The sequence below is a fragment of the Muscardinus avellanarius genome, assembly GCF_963383645.1.
Source record: "Muscardinus avellanarius genome assembly, chromosome: 20".
Lineage (NCBI taxonomy): Eukaryota > Metazoa > Chordata > Mammalia > Rodentia > Gliridae > Muscardinus > Muscardinus avellanarius.
This window is the reverse complement of record NC_137806.1, coordinates 7,151,742-7,167,413: the sequence shown is the minus strand read 5'-3', so window position 1 is coordinate 7,167,413 and position 15,672 is coordinate 7,151,742.

The following is a 15,672-nucleotide window of genomic DNA, read 5'->3' as shown; positions in this document are numbered from 1 at the left end:
GGAACCTTAGAAATAATAACCACAGAGACAGTGATCGGAACCTGCTGAGGGGTTAGGCGGGCGCCGGGGCCAGTGGCCGACATCGGAGCCTGCCGTGAGGCAAGGCCAGTACTGGGGCCTCCTAGGCCGGGATCGGAGCCTGCCTTGAGGCAAGGCCGGTACTGGGGCCTCCGAGGCCAGGATAAGAGCCTGCCGAAGGGTTAGGCCGGTGCCGGGGCCAGCGAGGCCGGCATCGGAGCCTGCCGTGAGGCAAGGCCAGTGCTGGGGCCTCTGAGGCCGGGATTGGAGCCTGCCTTGAGGCAAGGCCGGTACTGGGGCCTCCGAGGCCAGGATAAGAGCCTGCTGAGGGGTTAGGCCGGTGCTGGGGCCTCCAAGGCCGGCATCAGAGCCTGCCGTAAGGCAAGGCCGGTGCTGGGGCCTCCGAGGCCAGGATAAGAGCCTACCGAGGGGTTAGGCCGGTGCTGGGGCCAGCGAGGCCGGCATCGGAGCCTGCCGTGAGGCAAGGCCAGTGCTGGGGCCTCCGAGGCCAGGATAAGAGCCAGCTGAGGGGTTAGGCCGGTGCTGGGGCCAGCGAGGCCGACATCGGAGCCTGGCATGAGGCAAGCTCACTCCTGCGGCCTCCAAGGCCGGGACCAAAGCCAGCTTAGGGGTTAGACCGGTGCAGGGGCCAGCGAGACCAGAACTGGGGCCTCCCATGAGGCAAGGCCGCTGCTTGAGCCAGCGAGGTCTGGATCAGTCCACTGAGTAGCCAGGCCACTACTGGGACCATCAAGAGTGGGATCGGTACTTGCAACGCAGCATGCACAGAGAAATATCGCAGAAAATATAAATCAGACGCTTCTCTTAATCAGCAATAACTAGGAGGAAAGGGGCAACAGGAAGAGGTTGAGCTATAGAAAGGGCCCTATAGTGAAGCAACTAATGTGACCAATCAGAGGGTATGTAATACTGGAGGACGGAGCCTCTTTAAAACACAGGAGGTACATAAACAAATGTATCAAAGTAAATCACCAAAGAAGCTGGGATGGAGGGAGGGGAAGGGAATGGGATGGGGGCTGGAGGAGGGCTAATTGGATGATGTGTGCTTGTATATCCTCTCAAGTCTTGTACTCCAATGTGATTGGTATATGACTACAATGCACCAATTTAAAAAATAAATTAATAAAATAAAATAAAAAATAAAAAATAAAACTATGGGATATATACACAATGGAATTTTGCTCAGCCATAAAGAGAGAACAAAATTATGGCAATTACAGTGAAATGTCACAAAAAATAAGAAATCAGATGCTTTTCTTAATGTGTAAAATATTAGGGAGAAATGGGTGACAGGAGGAATTCTAGATGAAGAAGGGACCATATAGAGGACCAATGAAGTGACATAACTGAGGAGATAAGAGTGAGGATAAGGGAATCTTTTTAAACCACATGATGTACTTAAACATATCAAAATCAATCAGGAAGCCAAGCATGGGTAGGTAGAAGGGGGAGGGAAGGGGTTAGAGATTGGGTAGGGGATAATTGGGTGATGTGTGCATGTATTTCTCCACAAGGTTTTTCCCATTGAGATGTATGACTACAATGCACTAATAAAAATTTATTAAAAATAAATAAAATAATTAAAAATAAAGGGGATTCTATAAAAAAAAAAAAAAAGAAGGCTACCTTCCTGCATACTCCGCCTGTCAGTAAGTAGATTCCGCCCCCTGGTTGAGAAGGTCAAGAAAAAAGAAAGCCATCAGACAGGCTACCGGGAGATCACAGCAAAAATGCCAGTGCAGTGGTGCATGCCTGCCATCCCAGTACTTGGAAGGCTGAGAAAGGAGAATGGCAGGTTCGAGGCCAGCCTCCACAACTTAGTGAACCCTCAGCCACCTAGCAAGTCCCTTTTTTCAAATAAAAAATAAAGAGGACTGGGGTATAGCTTGGAGGTAGAATGCCCCTGGGTTCCATCCCCAGTACCAAGTAGAAGGGGGGGGGGGAGTAAGAATTATGAGCTCACAGCTAAGAATGGCCAATCAGTAAGAAAAACTAACATCCTGAAGAGTAAGACCAAAGAGGGCTACACACGCACGCGTGCACACACACACACACACACACACACACACACACACACAGCAGAGTTTTCTTTCTTTTTTTTTTTTAACCTGAGAACACAGGGTTAATATCCTCAGAAAGATAAGCAAGGATATCGCGTTCTTGGAACTGAACAGGACCTTTTCTTTTTAGGAAACCCATGAAGGCTTAGAAATAATAATAAAGATGATGGTCAAAACAAGACTCTCTGGGATACCGTCTATATTTCCCTTTTTGCTGCGTTCCAGACAGTCTCTGTGTTGACAAGGAACCCACTATCTCACCAAACAGTCCATGCCATTGTTGGAGATCTAGAATGGAAAGTTTAACAGTTGTGTGTGTGTGTGTGTGTGTGTGTGTGTGTGTGTGTGAGAGAGAGAGAGAGAGAGAGAGAGAGAGAGAGAGAGAGAGATTAATTCTGGGGATCAAACCCATGGGCATTCTACTTACACTTATTCTTCCGAGCTACACCCTATTTTTTATTCTTAATTTTAAAACTGGGCCTCACTAGGTCGCAGAGGGCCTCGCTAAGCAGCTGAGGCTGGCCGCGAACCTGCCATCCTCCCGGCTCAGCCTCCTGAATCCCGGGATGACGAGTGTGCGCCCCACGCCCGGCAGCGGTTCTCTTTTACACTGAGTCTTGCTTCGTCCGTCTTAAACCCATTGGTCCTGCAGCAAAACTAAGTCAGCTTCCTCTTGTACAGGAAAGCCTTTTAAATATTTGCAGATGTTCATTTGTTTTGTTTTGTTTTTGATTTTTTGTTTTGGATACCGGTGATGGGACCCAGGGGTATTTTTACCTCCAATCTAAACTCCCAGTCCCTTTTTTACCTATTGATCTATTTTTAATTTTGGAACACGGTCTCACCACATCGCTGAGGCTGGTCTCCTATCTGCCATCCTCCTGACTCAGCCTCCCGAGTACGTGGCTTACAGACGTGCTCCACGGTACCTGGTTTTGCAAACACTTTTAATGCCTCTGCCCTTAGTCTTCTCATCTCTAAGTTACAGTCGACTGGCTTGCCTGACAGCTCCCAGAGTCCTTATTCTCCTGCTGACCTTTCCCCTGACTCTTTCTAGGTCATCTCCACCATCCCGCCTGGAGACCACTTACGGCAGGCCTGGAATTGCACGCATTGCAGACGCCTTGCGTCATTTTTCTCCAATGTGTTTTGACTTCCTCTGGTTACTCGGCTACTATTAATAACCTCGAAGTTCACATGAGTAAGGTGCTTTCCTTGAAGAACTCCAGGAAATGAGTAAGCAGGTCTGTTTCTGCAATGTTTAATATTAGGTCCATCTACTTAGTAAATATTTATTAGCCACAAGCTCGGCTCCTGAGGCCGTAGTCTGGGTGCTCCTGGGGCGCCCACGTTGTATGAAGCTGCCCTGAGGAAGTTTATAGTTTAGTAGGAAACGTGGGATACGCATGTAAATAATCTCCAATGTAGAAAGTGGTTCAGATGGTGAACCAGATCATATAGAGAGCTCTGAGCTCAGCAGGCAATACATAGCTAAAAGCAGAAATACTTCCTGATAAACAATATTGCAGAAGGCTGGGGGAGAATTCCCGCTGCCCGGATTTCTTGCTGGCACTTGAACCCCATTCACTTAATTTTCTTTTCGACTCAATTCAGCCTCAGTTGTAGAGCTGTGTATGTCTGTTTGTTCTTACCGGTTGGGGGTGGGGGGGTGTTTTAGTTTTTTTGTTTTTTGGTGCTGGGGATTGAGCCCAGGGCATTCTACTTCCAAGCCACACCCTCAGCCCTATTTTTTATTCTTTATTTTGAAACAGGGTCTCACTGAGTTGCAAAGGACCTCGCTAAGTAGCTGAGGCTGTCCTCAAATCACAATCCTCCGGTCTCATCCTCCCAAGTGCTGGGATTCCAGGCCTGCGCCACCACGCCCGGCTTTTATTGTTTGTTCTTATTGCCTGGAAGATATGCTGAGAGGCTTGGCTTTAAGAATAGCCCATCTTAATTGGTCACGGTGGGGTACATCTGTAATGCCTGCACCTGGGAGGATGAGAGGGCCGCCAACCTCAGCACTTAGTGAGACCTTGTTTCAAAAATAAGAAGTAAGAGCTGGGTGTGGTGGTGCACGCCTGTAACCCCAGTGCTCGGGAAGCTGAGGCAGGAGGGTCGCAAGTTCGAGGACAGCCTCAGCAAGGAGTGACAATCTCATCAACCTAGAGAGACCTTGTTTCAAAATAAAAATTTGTTTTTAATTTTTTTATTTTTGCGGTCCTGGGGATGGAACCCAGGGGCATTCTACCTCCAAGCTACACCCTCACCCTTCTTTTTTTATTCTTTATTTTGAAACAGGGTCTCACTAAGTCGCAGAGGGCCTCACCAAGTAGCTAAGGCTGGCCACAAACCTGCAATTCTCCTGTCTCAGCCTCCCAAGACTGAGATTACAACGTGCGCCACCATGCCCGGCTTCAAAATAAAAAAAAATTAAAAATAGGACTGTGTGTGTAACTTGGAGGTAAAATGCCTCTGGGTTCAATCCCCAGTGCCAGCAAAAAGTAAAAAAAAAAAAATTAAAAGGGCTGGGGATGTAGCTCATTGGTAGAATATCCCTGGGTTCCATCCACAAGGCAGGCAGGCAGGCAGGCAGGCAGGCAACCCCAGTTTTTGGTATAAACCACCCCAAAACTGAATGCAGGGGCTTGAGCAGACATTGCCCACCCATGTGCAAAGCAGCAGCGTCACACTAGCCCCGAGTGGAAGCAACCCAAGGCCACCGATGGATGGAAGATGCACAGAATGCGGCATTCACACGCAGTGGGATGTTGTTCCGTCTTAGAAAAGATGGAAATTTTGACAGATGCTTCAACAAGGAAGGACCTTGAAGACGTGACGTTAAAGAAATAAGCCGGTCACAAAGGGGCGAGCAGTGTAGGATTCCACCTACCCGAGGCTCCCAGGGTAGTCAAGTTCATGGAGACAGAAGGTAGCACAAGTGGCTTCCGGGGACATAGGACCGAGGGACGGGGAGCGGATGCTTAGCGGATACAGACCTCCAGCTGTGGAGATGGGGAGGTGCATGTGGCCGGAGGTGAACGTTGCACGGCACTGTAAATGTACTTAATGCCTGGGAACTGCGCACTTAGAATCGTTAAATGGGAAAATCTCCATTATGAATATATTACCACAATAATAATAATTTTAAAAAGAAAGAATTAGCCAGACGTGGTGGCGCACTCTTGTAATTCCCACACTTGGGAGGCGGAGACAGGAGGATCGCACAGGTTCGAAGCCAGCCTTGCTAACTTAAGAGACCCTGTTTCCAAATAAAAATATAAAAAAGGTCTGGGAGTGTAGCCCGGAGGCAGAAAGGTTTCCAGGAACCTCAGTGCCACCAAAAAAAAAAGAAAAAGGAAAAGAAAATAGAATTGAACCGGGGTCACGGTGGCACATACCTATAATCCCAGCACTTGGGAGGCTAAGACAGGAGGATCACAGGTTCAAGGCCAGCCTCAGCCATCCAGTAAGACTCTCAGTAACCTACCAAGAGTCTGATTCAAACAAAAACATAAAATAGAGCTGGAGGGGTAGCTCAGAGGTAGAATCCCCAGGACAAAAAGAAGAAAAGACCCTGCAGAAGAATCATTCAGTTTAGTCCAGAGATACTGCAGAACGCAGTTTCTCCCCTCTTTTCCTGGCCGTGAGCCGTACCTTGCTCACCCTTCTGAGTTCTGTATTGACTTAGAGGCGCTCCTGACACGATGATTTCATGGCTGCTGTGTCTATGAAATATTAGCCAAGGACAAAAGTTCTCAGGGCTGTCTCTAGGGACAACAGCCAACAAAGTAATACGAGAATTCTCTGGGTGAGACTCACTCTCACCAGGTGATGGGGAGGAAGCTGAACCAATCAGCTCCAGGTTAAGCTTTGGGATGTTCTCAGAATTTCAACAAAATTACTATCCGTTCTAGACCTCTCCCACATTTATATTAAAAACAGCGATCTGAGCCGGCCATGGTGGTGCACGCCTGTCATCCCAGTACTTAGGAGGCTGAGACGGGAAGATCACAGGTTTGCAGGCAGCCTCAGCAATTCAACGAGGCCCTTGGCAACCTAGCAAAGACCCTGTTTCAAAATAAAAATGGCTGAGGGTGTAGCTCAGAGGCTGAACACCCGTGGGTTCAATCCCTGGCTTGAAAAAGAAAGCAAAGTTAGGGGGAAGTGCCGTAACTGTGTCATAAAGAGCACTGCATTAATTTATTTTGACAAGAGTCGTTTAACATGAATTATTTCTGATGCTTCGTAGTCCACTAGAGACTGCGCAGGGATCGTTCACTAGGATCCACAGCGGAACCTGAGAGTCGGGGCCTTACCCCCAACTGCCTGATCCTCCGAACGAGGAAGGCGAGTCTCTGTGAGGAGGAGGAGTGTCATTCATTCCATAAATATTTACTGACATCGATATGACAATTATACGTGTGTAAGAGAATGACAGGGTTTGACAATCAATGGGCCTGTGATTGCCAAGATGAAAATGACCCTTTATAGATCCATAAACATTCTGTTTTTATTGAAGACTAGACCGCCACAATCTCCTAACAACTGTATCTCTTGGGTATTCAGGGAGACCTCTAGTGGCATGATCCATGTCCTGGGCTGAATCATGAACCCTACCCCCCAAACTCATATATCCAAGTGCTAACCCCAGTACTTCAGAATGTGACTGCATTTGGACATAGGGCTTTTTGTTTTTTGTTTTGCAGTACCAGGGATGGAACCCAGGAGCATTGTACACTGGGAGCTACACCCCCAGACCTTTTTAGTCTTTTTTTTTTTTTTTTAATTTTGTAACAGGGTCTCACTGAGTTGCAAAGGGCCTCACTAAGTAGCTGAGGATGTCCGCGAACCGCGATCCTCCGGTCTCAACCTCCCAAATGTTGGATTACAAGCGTGCGCCACCACGCCCGGCTTGGAGACAGGGTTTTTAAAGAGGCAATTAAGTGTTATAGTCCACCAGGCATGGTGGCGCACACCTGTAACCCTAGCATTTGGGAGGCTGAAACAGGAGGATCGCGGTTTGCTAGCAGCCTCAGCTACTTAGTGAGTCCCTTTGCAACTCAGTGAAACCCTGTTTTAAAATAAAGAATAAAAAAATAGGGCTGGGAGTATACTCGGAGGTAGAATGTCCCTGGGTTCCATCCCTGGTACTGAAAAAAAAAGTGTTATAGTCCATGAAGGCTGCTATAAAAAAAATATCTTTGACTGATGGCTTATAAACAACAGAATTTATTTCTTATCATTCTAATGGCTGATTAGGCCCTGGTCAAGGCGCTAGTAGGTTCAGGGTCTAATGAGAATCCCTCCTGGCTCAGAAATGGCATCTTCCTCTGTGACCTCACATGTCTACAGGGACAAAGGAACTCTCTCAAGTCCCTTCTACAAGGGCAGTAGTATTTATGAGCGCACCACGCCCATAACCTAATCTCATGACCCAATCAGCTTTTGTATTCTTCCATTTTTCGTTCCTGTGATAAAATACCTGAGGCTGGATAACTTTGTAAAGAAAAGAAGTCTGTTTAGCTCACAGTTCTGGAGATCCAGGACCAGGGTGCCAGCATTGGCTGGGCCCTGATGAGGACCTAATGGCAAATAGAATCACAGTGGGGGGTACACATGAAAAGAGAGGTCACAGCACAAAACAGGAAGCTGAGGAGAAAGGAAGAGGGGCTTGCTTCTTCTATAACAATCCTCTCAAGAGACCTAAATCAGAGCCACACAAGAACTCCCTCCTGAGCATAGCACCCCCAAAGACCTAAGGACCTTCCTTTAGGCTCCGCCTCTTAAAGGTGCCATCGCTTCCTGACTGCCATTCTGAAGACCAAACTTCCACCCCATGACCCTGTGAGAGACACAGTCAAACCACATCGGAACTACAGCAGGTCCAGAAAACCAGTACACTCCATGGCTGCCTGGCCTGCTTCTCTGACAATTGATAATCCTAGTCCCTGAAGTGATATTTTGAGACAGAAAGCATGTCCAAGACATCAGGACTGAACTGCTTGGTTCTTGAGGGAGCTGAAGAGACACGCACCAATCAATCCTCCTAGCAACACAGTGTGCTCTAGGAAAGGAAAAATAAATATGGTGGCGAGGGGGTGGGCGGCTCCATGTTGCAACCCAGCAAGCTGTTGACCTACTAGAAAGGCATATTTGTTATTCCTCACATTTCCTCCCGCAGGAAGCCTCCCGGAGCTCAGCAGCCAGCATCGAATGTCGCCGGCAGTGCACTCGAATCGCATGGTCTCTTCTTGTTGCTGCTGTTGCTGTGCTGGGGATTGAACCCATGGGCTTTCTCCCTTCGGGCTACATCCCCAGACTTTTTTGTTGTTGTTTTGTGTTAAAATGGGGTCACTCGGTTGCTGAGAGTCCTCACTACGTTGCTGAGGCTGGCCTGGAACCTGTGATCCTGCTGTCTCAGCCTCCCAAATACTGGGATTACAGGCATGTGCCAACACACCTGGCAAATTATGCGGTCTCTAAATAAGGACCTCACCCGTATTATAATTACATGGACAAGAAAATTTCTACGCTAACTATATGAGAAGGATGCTATCAGCCGGGCGTGGCTTGTAATCGGAGCATTTAGGAGGCTGAGACAGGAGGATCCCAGCTACTTAGTGAGGCCCTTTGCAACTAGGAGAGACCCAGTTTCAAAATAAAGAATAAAAAGTAGGGCTGGGGGTGTCGCTCAGAGGTAGAATGCCCCTGGGTATCCTATCTCCAGCAGTCAGAGAGGTCACTGGCTAGCTCCATAACTCCACACCCCCTCATGTCTGCCTTGGACACCTCCCTTCACCATAATGGTCCAGATCCCCTCCCCAACTGGGCCATGCCATGGTCTACTTTTTCCCCTTTAGGAAAACAGGGTTCTGAAGCTAAAGGTCGGAGCTCACTGGCTCCAGCACGTCTCTGGTCCTGTGGTCTCCACCTATTGCTCCTAATTTTCACCAGGATGTGAACTGTTTTCCAAGCTTTCCCAGCTGTGCCCGAGGTACTTCTTGACTTATTACCACCCCTCCGTTCCCAGTTGGCCCAGGGCTTGTCTGCCGGGTCTTGCTGCGCTGCCGAGGCTGACCTCAAACTCCTGATCTCTAGCGTACCCTGCCTCCGCTTCCTGAGCAGCAGGGGCCGCAGGTGCATAAAGCTACACTCCCCGCACCTAAGCAACTCAGCCATCCATTCTGCCCTTACTCAAACCCCTCACTGGCTCTTAGACTAGATGACGAGATCTCTGGGGTCTCTTGCACCGGATTTCCTTCTCTCGTTAGCCACATTTATGCTGCGTCACCTGGAATTCTGGGATGCCTCCCGTGACTCTCCGCTTCTCTCTGTATTTTGTTATCACATTGCTTCTGCCCGCTCAGGAGCAGGATGTTGGGTGTGCAGGGCAGCTTATGCCCAAGGCTGTGCAGTGCATGCTGGGAAAAGGTGGGCTCTACGGCATGCAGTTTTGCCCTAAGGAATACTAATTGCCTTGCTGAGAAATCGGGGGGGGGGGGGGGGTGGCTAAGCGACAATGCCAGGCCCAGTTTAGAACAAAACCTCTGCAGCACATCTGCGGCTTCGTCCGTCAGTCACTGTAAGGAAACAAATCCTTTTCTCTTTCCCCGATTTTTACTTTCTTCGGTTTCATCCCGGTCTCTTAGGCCATTCCAAGCGCATGCCTTTTGGAGCCTAAATGAGGCAAACTCAGCCAAAAGAGAAAAAAAGAAAAACAAACAAAAAACAGAGCCCGGAATCAAGGTCTCCGCTATTTCTTCGCCAAGTTCAGTATTAGCTGGAAAAGCCCTGCCTCGCCAGTCTTGTCCCCCCATGAAACGCCATTTTCCCAAGACATTCTTGTGATGCGCCACCATTCACCAATCAGAGAGCTCCGTGGGGTGATATTTAATTCATGTGTGTCAATCACGCCACAAAGAAAAGGCCTCGAGCTGGCCACGGAGAGAATCCTCTGCTGACCGAACAAAGAGTCCGCGGGGATCTCTGGTCCCAGCCGGGGACTCCAGGGCCTTGCACGGTTTCAAAATAATTGTGGCTTCCCAAGCAACGAGGCAGATGAAAGAGATTAAAACCGCCGAGCACCTCTGCGATACAGTCCCGGAGGATGAGACTGTGACTCGAGCATTTGAGCTCTTCGGTGGCAGATCGGCATGTCCTTGGCATTGGCCCTCAGCAGCAAATCCAAATATTTTAATTTTAGAGTCAACTGCGGCAGCCCGGCCATCCCAACTGGTAGCTGCAGGATTCCTAACCGGACCGATCGGCAACCCCCAGCCGTGGAGATAAGAATCTAGTGTAGGAAAATTGGCAAGGCTCCCCTCTACGCCCAGCCTTGCTCTTTGGAAGTCGGAGGGATATGAATAATAAATACATGAAATTAAACACTTCCGTGGCAATTGTCGGGAACACAAACACAGGATCCGGAGGCAGCAGCTGGACTACAAAGGACAGTTCCTCGTGCTCAAGATTAGCTCCCCGAGGATCCCCCCAAAACATAGTCACTGGAAGCGTATTCTCCCCCTCCCGTACTAGGGCTCAAGACGCCTCTGCGTGTTAGGTTGGACCCAGCCCCATGCTGCTCGAGGACACAAAACCCAACCCAAGAATCCTTTCTGTTTACACCATTTTCTTTCCTTTTTCTTTTTTTTTAATTTTTGTTCTTCCTTTGCTTGTTTGTTCTGTGGGGCTGGAGATTGAACCCAGGGGCTTTCCTACCTCCAAGCCATGTCCCGGCCGTGTGTGTGTGTGTGTGTGTGTGTGTGTGTGTGTGTGTGTGTGAGATTTTGTGTGTGTGTGTGTGTGTGTGTGTGTGTGTGTGTGTGTTATTGGAGATTGAACTAGGGTCATTCTATCTCTGAGCTACACCCTCAGCCCTATTTTATTTTTCTTTGGAAAACGGTCTCTGTCTCAGCCTCCCAAGTACCGGGATTATAGCCGTGTGCCACCACACCCAACTATTTTATATATTTTTGGGGGGTGGGGAGCCTATTGAGGATTGAACCCAGGGGCATTTGACCTTGAAGTTCTCTCCTTAGCCAGCCCTTTTTACTTTTTATTTTGAAACAGGATCTCACCAAGTTGCTGAGGGCCACTAAATTGCTGAGGCTGGCCTCAAACCTGCAATCCTCCTGTTGCAGCCTCTTAAGTACTGGAATTATAGGCATTAGCCACCATTTCTTGGCTTCCATTTTTAGTTGCTATAAAATGGGGCTAATAAGCCGGGCGTGGCGGTGCACGCTTGTAATCCCCGAGCTTGGGAGGCTGAGACAGGAGGATCGCGCAGGTTCGAAGCCAGCCTCAGCTGCTTAGTGAGGTTCTCAGCAACTAAGTGAGACCCTGTTTCCGAATAAAATATAAAATAGGTCTGGAAGTGCAGCCCGGAGGTAGAAAGCCCCTGGGTTCCATCCCCAGTACCACTAAATAAATAAATAAATAAATAGGGACTAATAGATGGTTGTGGTGGTACACACCTTTAATCCTATTACTTAGGAGGCTGAGACAGGAGGATCACAGATTCAAGGCCAGCCTCAGCAACCTGGTAAGATCCTTTTTCAAAATAAAGAGTAAAAAGAGCTGGGGGTATAGCTCAGAGGAAGAATGCCCCAGAGTGCAATTTCTACTATTGCAAAAAAGGAGGAAAGACTAATAAAACCTAGTATATAAGGTTATTATGAGGTTTTAATAAGGTGATATATGTAGCCACCCTATTTTTTATATAGGGCTGGGGTGTAGCTCAGAGGGAGAATGCCCCTAGGTTCAATCCCCAGTACTGCAAATAATAATTAAAATAATAATAATAATAATATAATAATAATAATAATAATAATAATAATGTGATATATGTAATAGGTACAAATCTCAGTGCACAAATTCTGGTGTAAAAAATGCCATTTTACATACATGTGTGTATGTGTTTGGGGGGGAGGGCTTTCTCACCCATACCCCAGAACATAATTCCGGGGTCTGACACGGTAAGCCACTACATGAATGATGATTCCCAGACTCCCTGTAGATACTCAGATCCATGGCTGAGGGAGTCTCCCAGATAAAATGGCATAGTACTCACATATAACCTACACGCATCTTCCCATAGACTTCAAATCATCTCTGAACTTAAAATACCTATAAAACGGACTGTCTGTGGTAGCTGGTTGTCATACTGTATCGTTTGGAGAATACTGTCAAGAAAAAGTCGGTACATGCTCAGAATTTTAAGTAAGTAGCTGAGGCTGGCTTTGAACCCGTGATCCTCCTGTCCCAGCCTCCCGAATGCTGGGATTACAAGCGTGCGCCACCATGTCCGGCTCAATGAATCTTTTCTTCCTCTGCCTCCATCTGGAGTTAGCTTGCCCTCTCGCAGCTACCTGCATAGCACAAAATCCAGGACGGCGAATCCATCTTAGCACAATAGACCGGGCGTGTGCGTTCTCACTTCTAATCAGTGCTTTGTTCTTGCGACTCCAGCCAGTCCCTGACACGTGGCAAGTGTCCATTTTAGGTTTCTTTCTGTTGGTGGTGATACTGGGGATGGGATCCGGAGGCATTCTACCTCCAAGCTACACCCCCGGCCCATTTTTCAATTGTTTTTTGTTTTGAAACAGGATCTCTCTAGGTTGGCGAGAGTCTCGCTACATTACTGAGGCTGGTCTCGAACCTGTGATCCTCCTGTCTCTGCCTTCCAAGTATCGGGATGTATGTGGGCCCACACGACCACACCAGGCTTCGTTTGGGTTTCGTGTGTAATTTTACCAAGGGCATTTCTGCCCCTTTGCTTTCTCTCCTTACCTCTGCACTCGATTCCTGGCAGTGCAGTGCACCTTTAAGCCACCGAGGTTCTCATGGGCCCACTGGGTCACCGCGGGTTTGAATGAATTACAGGTTCCTCCCCAGCTTCCTCATTCCAGATCCAGAAAGGGATCTCGGTGGCGAGCCAGTCCAACGTCCCACGTGGCCCATGACCCACCTTACGGATGGCCATTGTGCCTCTGCTTAAATAATTCTGCAGGTGTGGTGACGCACACCTGCAATTCCAGTACTGGGGGCGCTGAGGCAGGAGGATCGTGGGCTCAAGGCCAGTCTCGGCGACTTAGTGAGGCTGTGTTTCAAAAACAAAATATAAAATAGGGCTTGGGAGTGTAGCTGGGAGGTAGAATGTCCCTGGGTTCAATCCCTAGAATAATAATAACAACAACAACAACAACAGTTCCCAAGGCTTGTATTAAGTGAATACAGTAGAATCGTCCCGGGTCACTAGCCCCTGGGGAAACATTACCAAGAACACATGGTGGTCTACAGGACCTGACTCACTCTGCTGACGAGGACAGGACAGTCCAGAACTAACAGATGCCGAGAGAGAAGGGACATTCTGTTTTTCACTGGGGCTTATTTTCCTTCCAGATTATAGTCCAGGCGCAAAGGAAGTGCGCCTGCCTTTATCCCTGGGCTGGTCCCGGGGATGACTTTGGCCAAAATCCTACAGGTGCAACGACTGAAGCCCTCTGCTCAGCCCCCTGGGAGCCTCTGTCATCTCCAGGGCGAATTCTGGACTCTTAACAGTTTGGGAGACGAGACAAAGAGGTGAGGACAGTGGCTCTTTGTGGCTCTCAAAGGCAGCACTGTTCCCCTGGGTTGGCACAGCCCAGGACAACGTGCCACCCTCCATGGGAGATTGCTTGACTGCCCCCAACACGTGGACTGCACGGTGCCAACCTTCACACAGGAGGGAAAGGCGGGCTGCGCCTTGCAATGGAAGGGAACCTGGAGGACAGCAAACAGAGATAGGCTTCTGAAGATGGGCTTCAGCAATTCACCGCCTCCTTCAGAGAAAAGGCCTTCTGAGAGTGCTTACACTGGGCGTGGTGGCGCACGCTTGTAATCCCAGCATTTGGAAGGCTGAAACAGGAGGATCACGGTTCGCGGACAGCCTCAGCTACTTAATGAGGCCCTCTGCAACTCAGTGAGACCCTGTTTCAAAATAAAGAATAAAAAATAGGGCAGGGGGTGTAGCTCAAACGTAGAATGCCCCTGGGTTCCATCCCCAGCTCCACAAAAATAAAAATAAATAAATCATTTGCAGGAAAATGGGTAAAACTGGAGAATATTACGCTAAGTGAGATCAGCCAGTCTCAGAAAGTCCAGGGTCAAATGTTTTCTCTCATATGTGGGAGTTAGAGGAAAATAGAAAATAAAAGGGAGTTTTTTTTTTTTTTTCAAAATGGCGACTGAGGGACACAGCACCTCTCAGTAGCTGAAGTAAATAAAGTTTAAATACTGAGAAAGCAGTGTCTAAATCAACAAAACAAATACATACCAGGAACCAAAACACATCCTGTACCTCGGCGGAACCCTGAACTTGAACAAGAAGAACAAAGATCGGACACGGGACCTGCTGCAGATACAATCTGACCGCGGACCAGAACGCTGAGCCGCGGGCTGCTTTGGCAGCTGTCCAAGGAGCTGCCTGCCCGATATTTCCACGGCAAGATAATCCGGGAATAAAAACGGACTTAGGACCGCATCCTAAGCAGCGAGCAGCACCCTCCAGAACTCTGTCTGCCCACCAGCGACCGGATCACATCGGCACAGAGACTCACACGGATTCCTGCACCAAGACAGGTACCTGAGGGCGCCCTAGTAACTGGGGTCCTAGCGTGTGCGGAGTCGCAGTCTCAAACCCCCACCATGGGCTCAAGCCTCAGAGCACTCTCCTCGCGCATCCTGCCTGTCCCCTACTAGTAATCAGCGCCTGTACACTGCCCTCCTAAATTAGAGCCTGCTTCTGTGGCTAACCCCTGCCACCTTGCCAGAGCCTACCCTCCAGGCTGCAAAAGCACTGGGAGACCCGGAAATCTCCTTGGGGCACCCCCAGCCTCTACGTCCCGCGGGACGCAGAGACCATTGCTGGACACCGCACACTGGACCCTTGAGCACCTACCCTGCACCCCTGGCCCACCGCGGGGTATTCCCAACCTCCTGGTAGCCAGATGCTTAGTTCTAAGTGAGAACACAGCTCAATACACCTTGGAAGAACATACCAGCAGCAATAGACAGCTGCACCCACTCTCACTAGGGTCCAGTATTAACAGGGCATCCAGCCTGCACTCTTGGAATAGGCAGAGCTCTGGCAGTAAGTGTGGCCACCCAGGAACCAGCATTCATTTGCCCAGGGCACATCTTGGGACCACACCTGGCTAGCCCAGCTGGAATTTCCAGAGACACAAGAAAATCCATCGGGCCACAAAATCTGCTCAGGACCTCAGGGGGAAGTGCCAATTACACTTTAGTCACTCTCCACCCCTGCTGTAGGGAAGCACAGGCTGGAGGCGAGGGTGGTGAGTGCAGATGTGCTGACCACAGGTTAGAATTTCGCAGAATCTGTGAACTGTACAGAATCAAATAACAGTGAAACCAGACACCCGGACACATAAACCTAAAGCAGCTAAAGGAGAAAAAGGTGTCCAAACACCCAGAGTGACTTAAGAAGATAAAAATAGAGTACAAAGAAAACTAAGAGACATTGGACGGTATCCTGAAAGCTACCAAGCAATCAGATACACACATATTATAT